A 7,957-nucleotide genomic window follows, 5' to 3' on the forward strand; every position below is an offset into this window, starting at 1 on the left:
TATTGTCAGAAATTATTAAGATCTTCACTGGTCTTCAAAAACTATCCCTGCATCTCCCTCCTTTCTTCATGTTTGTTTGGTTTTTTTTTCTAAACAAAAAGGTTCTACTGTTAAATTTTTGTTCAACATTAGGAAATATAGATCTTTCTTTCATTTTTTTCTTTTTTAATTACTAGGCCTAAACAGAATATTCATGAGACCACATCAATGTCATTTTAGATGGTTGCCAGGTTAGGATTTTTGCTTTGCTCTTGATTTCCTCCTGTCATGGTTTAACCCCAAAAAGCTACCAAGCCCCACACAGCCACTCACTCACTCCCCAGCAGCAGGTCTGGGGAGAGAATTGAAAGGGTAAAAGCTGGAAATCTCATGAGTTGAGATAAAGGCAGTTTAATAGGGAGAGCAAAAGCCACACACACACACAAGCAAAGCAAAGCAAAGCAAGTTCACTGTTTCTGTGGACAATTCACCAATTCACCCTAGACTAGCAGGTTCAGCCATCTCCAGCAGAGTGGAGTTTTATCACATGTAATTTTTCCTTGGGAAGACAAACACCATCACTCCAAACATCCCCCTCTTCCTCCTTCTTTCCCCCTATATATACTCAGTTATATGGTCTGGAATATCCCTTTGGTCAGTTGGGGTCACCCGTCCTGTGTCTCCTCCCACCCTCCCATGCACCCCCAGTCCCCTCACCACCGTGGCAGCACAGAAAGCAGAAAAGGTCTTGGCTCTGTGTGAGCCCTGCTCAGCAATAACAAAAACATCTCTGTATTACCAACCCTGTGCTCAGCACAAATCTGAAACACAGCTCCATACCAGACTCCATGAAGAAAGTTACCTTTACCCCAGCCAAAACCAGCACGCTTTCCCTGGAATTGCCAACATTCCTATCACTTAATAGTTGCTGAGCAGCAAGTTGACTTCAGACTACCTGCAATGACTCCAGCATTTCTTTTGCCATCAATAACTTCTCTTTTAGACTATGTTGTATTGAATATATCATCAAATATGCCTAATTGACAGTGTTCCAGGGAACAGAGTTAGATTTTATGGAACTGTCTTATTCTCCTTGAGTGTTCACTTTAGTCTCCCTTCAGGCAGGGGTCCAAAGACTTTCTAGTGAGCATAAAACATATCTCTTTCAATGTGTTTGCAAAAGTTTATAGCAGAAAATTCTAGCCTTTTTAAAAGCGATTCTTCAAAATTTTTTTTTAAGCACTTCTCTTTATGATTTCATATTTAACATCCAAGTATCCATGATCCTTTCTGTTTTCCCCCTTTGGACTTATGCTTTTTGTAGGATATCTTTTTACTTCTAATAATATTCTTTCATCTACTATTTAACTATGCTAGCTATTTTTGCTCTTTTTGAAAAGGCTTTCTGGTAGTTTATCCATTTATCATGGACTCCTAATATCCAGAGCCTAGATATCCTCAAGCCTTTTTTACTCTTTTGGGTTCTTTTAATTTTCATCCTTGAAGCTAAGAGTTTAATGTAGAGGATGGGGGAAGGAAGTTTCACCCTGCAGAGCTAAGAAATTTGAATGCTTGATTATGTCTATTGCAAAGTGCCTCTTTGTTGCATCTGTACATTACTGAGCAAAATCAAGAGCTCTCTGCAGCTCGTGGGTGCTCAGACTTCTTGCTCTAGGAAGCACTGCTTAAAAGAACAGTACAAAACCAGCATCACTATCATGCCCTTTTGTAATATTTACTCAGTCTGTGTCAGGTTAAGTGAAACTTCTTGTTACTGCTTTATTGGCCGCCTTTGCACGCTGTCTTTCTGTCAGAATAGTTCACTGCAGTATCCTCTCTCAGTTTTGAAACCTGGCCACATACAGATACAATGGACACAGGACACCTCTGCCTGGAAGGACTCTTGTGCTCCTTGCTGGCACTGTTTAGCTCAGGTTTTCCTTCACTGGCTGACCAGTGAAGCCACCATGCACTTGGATGCCCACCTGGTCACTTCCTTTCCATTAAGCCCCTGAAGTAAGCACATTGCAGCCCAGGCTCCATGCTGCTCTCTTCCTTCAGATGTTTACAGGAAGCCTTCCTTCCTCCCTGATTCAGACTCACATTCATGCCTACAAAACAGGCCCTTTCCTAACACAGAGACGCCATGGGATCCCTGCAGAGCAGAAGGAGGAAAGGCACCAGTCTTGGGATCCTGAGCAAGGGATGCCTGAGAAGGCCACATGCACTCCCAGTAATGTTTAAATACCATTCATCAGCTTCCTCAGCCTGAAATCCAGTTCACCAGCAGTGGCAGAACACTGTTTTCTCCCCAGTTTCCTATAAATATCTTCTGAGCCGCCAAAAGAATGTTTGTGTCCCCAGTGAGCAAGTGCCTCTGGCCAGCCAGCCTCTGGCAGGTGACATGGGAAAACCAAAAAAGCTCAGGTTTGGGTTGGATATTAGAAAGAAATTATTTACTGTGAGGGGGGTGGGAGCCTGGAACTGGTTGCCCAGAGGAGTTGTGAACGCCCCATCCCTGAAAGTGTTGAAGGCCGGGTTGAGTGGGGCAATCTGGTCAAGGGGAAGATGTCCCTGCCCAAGGCAGGGCAGCTGGAACTGAGGGATCTTCAAGGTCTCTTCCAAACCAAGCTGTTCCATGATTCTATGACTCTGGCCCAGGGGGGGCTGGACCCTGTGCCAGGCTGTCCAGCAAAGCAAAGCCTGCTCCTTGGCACAGGTGATCTCACCAAACAGCTGGGGTTTTATAAACCCTGACATCACATTGCTAGGCATTTGTCCTCTGAATAAATCCACGTCCTTCCCATTCGCCAACCAAACATATCTCCCATGGCTGCAAAAAAAACAACCTCCATCTCCATGGATTAATGAACCAAGCCTCACAAATTCCCAACTCTCCTACATGGAAGCTGAGGTCCAGAGAGAAGCACTTTTCTCAGGGTCAGGCAGTGTGTCACTAGCAAGATCAGGAACAGCACTCTCTTCCCTGACCCATCTCCCTTCATCTGTGCCTGAAAGCACGAGACCAAATTCTGGTGCTGAACAAAAGTAAGCCCTGGGAGGCACAGCTGTCAGCACCCCTGCTCTGAGACCTGGAGCACCTTGGCATCTAAAGCTAAGCAGAAATCTCTGCAATCCTGCCACCTCCCCTGTTTTGCCTGCTTGCTTGCTTCATCTGTATGGTAAAAATACATAGGGGCATGGTACCTGGGAGTAAACACATACATAGTCACAAAATTCATAACTAAACTCATTAAACTAGTGGATTTGTTATTTTGGTCTGATTTTCTGGGAAAAGGAGGAGTTGGTAAATACCAACTCCATAACTCCCACATTTATTTCAGGAAAAAGAACCAAAAATGTCACAGGGAAATGTCAATATGCTTCAGAACTTGTAAAAGCTGACAAAACTTCATCCTTCACTTCATTTCATTGGATCCCAAGGGTGCATAAACTGTGGGGTGCTACTGACAGAAGTTGATTAAAAACAGGCTCTTCTTTGCTGTCTTAGGCAGGCAGGCCACATCCAATTTTGTTCTGATTTTGGGGTTTTTTTGTCTTCACTCCTCTCCTCAAATGACAGAGCTATGTCCTTCCAGGTTTCTGTGCTGCTGCATCTTTCTGCCCCTTCAAAACCCAACCATCCAATCTGCCTCTAAAGCACAGGGAACCTCAGAACATCCCAGCCAACAAATGCCAGCCACTTACAGTTGAAATGCATCCAACTTCTCTTAACAGCAAATGTTTAGCAGTAAGCACACGTGATAACCTATGTGTCCAATGCTGCTTTCCTTCTGTTTGCTTTTACATACACAACAGTGAAAAAAACCATCTTACCTTGCTGAATTTCCTCTGAAACACTCGAGCCATCAGATTGCAGACTCCCTCAGAGATTAGAGGTTGTTGTGAAAAGAGCCTGAAATGTATCTTTAACCATCACGGTCAGGACCTCCAAATATTTCTCCAAGGGAAAACTCTCACTTGCAAGAATTCAAGATTAAAAGTAACAAGCACATAAACATCCTTCACATGGTTTTGTATTAGCCAAGAGCTGTTTCACAAGCAAGCTGTGCTGCCTCTCTCCCTTCTCACCAATCCCCTTCCCTCTTGCCCAAGAAAGGTAATTTTCTTCACAAGGAAGAAAAAAAAAAACCACTTCTACAACAACAGTGTTTTAAATCACACCAAAGAAGAAAATTTCCCTTCCACCAGTTCCTAAGAAATAACTTCAGCCTCTTTATTGCAAGCATTTCCAAACAAAGAATCTCTGTTTAGGACAGAGTAATAAATTACTGAGGTAGATTTTGTTTTATTTGAAATTGGATCCAGGTGAACCTCACCTTGGTTTCAAAATAAGTCATCTGCAGTCTCACATTGGTGTGGACAGACAGAGGAGACAAAGGAAAGCCCCCTTCCCTCTTGCTCCAGTTTCCCCAGCTTTTCCCCATTGCTGCTGTTGGCTCCTGCTCCATGTGGGTGAAGGGGACAGATGTCCCAGCCAAGTGCACATCCATCATTCACACTGCTTCCAAAACACAAGGATGGTTAAAGTGGTGGAAAGTTGTGTGAAACCTCAGAGTATCCCAAGCACCATGGAGCAGGGGAGAAGTGTCTTGGACATTCCAAGCCAGTCCAGAAACATGCTCAGCAACATCAGCAAATAGTATGAATGCAAAAAGGAGCAAATCCAGATTGACTCCTGAGTACAGCTGAGACAAAGCCCATCTGACTCCAGTGCAGCCAAAATCAGGATCTGTCCCTAAGCTATTTGTAACATACCATGATATTTGCCAACACAGGGGTCACCAATGCATAATTACCAACTTTAGACATTTAATAGCCTTAAAGCTAATACTCTGGCACAAGAAACCACTACAGGACTCTGATTTCACAGCTCTTGGTTTTGCAGGAAGAATTTCCTTCTCACCTGTGACCAGTTAAGTAATTGCACTGCCAATTAAATATCTGGAAGTGCTTTGTCATACAGTCAAAGGTTGGCCTGCTCTGCTACTAGCAGCACTCACTCCAGACTACACAGACCAGGCACAGGGAAACACACACATACACATAGCAGGATGCTGCTTGACAATTAATTAACTCCCACCATTAATGAATTCTTCCAAATTCAGTCACGTGACTTCAGGCTACTCAAGGAGAAGCCCACATTACTACTTGATAAAGCCCTCAGGGTTGACCTGGTGACCTCCCTGTCCTGTGCACTGGCTTCCTACTTCAGGAAAAGGGAGATCCTCTTGCACCTGATTATTTGCATCTCAGCATGTAATCTTGCATCTTTACAGCTTAAAAAAATACCCTAAAGTTAGGAGCCAGCCTTGCTGAAACACTGCTTTCAGCTTGCACACTCTCTTTGAGATGGCTGTGAAAAGTCAAACTGAAAATCCAGGGCACCATCACTGCACAAACAGTCTGAGCTCAGCTCAGGGATTTGGGGTTATCTGCACTTCCCCAAGGGGTTTCTCCCCACAGAAAGGCAAGCCCAATATACAAAAGACAGCCCAGGCTGAGCCATGCCGTGGGAGCTGAGGTTCAAACAAGGCTCGATGCAGCCTGGAGAAGCATGCTGGTCTCTCTGGTGGTGGCACAAAAGCCCAAGACCAGGGGCCTTGAAGGCTGAGGTCCATGCACACTGCCAGGGAGCCAAAGCTCATGGAAGGCAGCCAGCAAACTGCTGGCACCGCTGACATTTGAGAAACCACAGCAACCAGATTTGCTAGAGCTCACTCACCGGCCTCTGTTACACTGCAATTTGTTTGCTGTCAACCTGACAATTCAATAGATGCCTCGGTTTGCGTTTTGTCCCATGGTTCTGCTGTCACTTTGGAGGTTAGATAGGAACAGTGTGGTGCTTCTTACCAACAGCAGTGCCCCAGTCTGTCCACTGTGCTTCTGCAGGGTCAGATCCCCAGCGCTGGTAAGGGTCATCATTAACCATCTCCTAAAGCAAATGCATTTTCAGGATCCCGGCACAAAAACCTGCAGGAATTGCAAGTACCTTCTCATATTTGTTCCTGATAATAGCTCCACTCTGAAGGGCTGCCAGTGAATTATTGGAAACCCAGGGGTGAGAGAAGTTATGCAAGAGCAGAACTGGTGCATACACAGCTAGGAGAGGAGACTGTCCTCAGCTTGTTGAGGTAAACACTAAATTGCGCCCAGAAATCCTCCATTAATTACTGAACAAGCCTAGCTAAAATGTTTGCAAAGAGAGCAGAAAAAGCTTTCTCATAAGATGAACAGAGAGGATTTCTTTTTCCTGGTTCCCCTCCACACTGATCAGGCCAAAATAAAGCAGGGAGGTACAGATCCACCACACCAGCATGATGAGCTTTAAAATAACACAGCATTTAAAAACAAGCACATGGGAGAAAAGCTGACAGGCATGGAGGGGACTGGACACAAAACAGAAAGACAATGAAATAATTGCTTTCAAGTTCAAGTTTGTACTGACTGGATGAACTTCTTGACATGAGGACAGAATGATTTATATATAAAGTGATAGGAGAATAACAGGCAGTCCCATTAAAGACAAAATCTCCGGTGCAATTTCCTGTAATTTGGAAAAATAGTGTTGAAGACACTCCTGGGGTGCTCAGTCTCACCTGTGCCCTGAGACACATCCTGCTGCACCATGGGCATCTGGCTTCCAGCTCCTTCCTGCGCAGACATGGAATGCTCATGCCTACTCGCTGCCATGCCGAGCATCACTGTAAGTGGCATCTGTTGGATGCTTTTAAGCTGTGAATTGCTGAAAGGAAATGTACAACCCACATCTCAAGCCTAGGGAGCGGATGACAGACCCAAACCCCTTTGATACAGTCATCACCCTCACTAAAGTGAATGCAATAAGTCTTCCTGCCATCCTTACAGGACAGATAGACACGATAGTCCCGACGCTAAAAAGTACAGCACGAGAAACCTTCAAAATTAGCAGCACAGGAAGACTGGGAGGGAGGTTTATTTTTCCAGCTGCATTCAGGAAGGCCTCTCCAGGACATAGCTAAATCACCCTGGCTTTTCACCCTTTCGCCTTGATTGCAACTGTTTGGAAGATAAACACTAGCCTATCTTTAGCATTGGCCATGTTATTCGCTCTGAAATGGAACAGAAAAATATCAACAAAGAATAGTTGAAGAGAAACTCATTTATTCAGCCTAACCACTGGAATATGACATTTTCCTCAAACATGCTATGGCAGATTTTCAAATACTTTTTGTAGATGAGTTAACATCTACATTTGTCTCTTGAAACAGAAAAGAGAACACAGCTATTCTCACCCCTCCAGGAAGTGAGTATCCATTGCTCTGCTGCTGGCTGGTGCAGCAGAGCCTCCTGTGCCTCCTGCATGGTGGCAGCACAGCTGGGATGACAGCAGCAATGGTAAAGGGCCTGCTAGCAACCCCAGCTACTAAACAAAAATTAGGAGTGGGGACAAGGGTCATGTGCTCACAGCCTCTTGAAGCTACCCCACACTTTGTGTATCACGGGGATTTGTACCAGACCTGAAAGAAAGGGAAACTGAAAAGTAGCTTAAAACCTGCAGTATTGGAAGGACACTATACAATTCTAGAAATCTTATGGAGCTTATTAACTGTGTACATTATGCAACATAAGACATATGGCTACAGAGTTCCCTCATGATGTTTGGGAAAGGGTTAGGGTTATCTGCAAACCCTTTCCCAAAACCAGAACTCCCAGAATTGAAGCGCTGTTAGGAATTTGATGAGGGAAATTAGCCCAGCTGTTGGCAACTGATTATGTCTTACTGTTTCCAGTCTGCCTGCCTGACTGAAAGTTGTTCTGGAGGTCAAGTTGCTTTGCTTGGTGCATAGATGTTAGGTACGTGCATACCATGCAGAGGAAGCAGTTAGACCCTCGTGGCTGCTAAGGGAGAAAAGCTGTTTCACAGGCTGCATGCAGGGAGGCACATGGGGTCATTTAAATGCTTTTTAATGGAGGT

This window comes from Fringilla coelebs, assembly GCF_963513975.1.
Source record: "Fringilla coelebs genome assembly, chromosome: 6".
In the NCBI taxonomy this organism is placed as follows: Eukaryota; Metazoa; Chordata; class Aves; order Passeriformes; family Fringillidae; genus Fringilla; species Fringilla coelebs.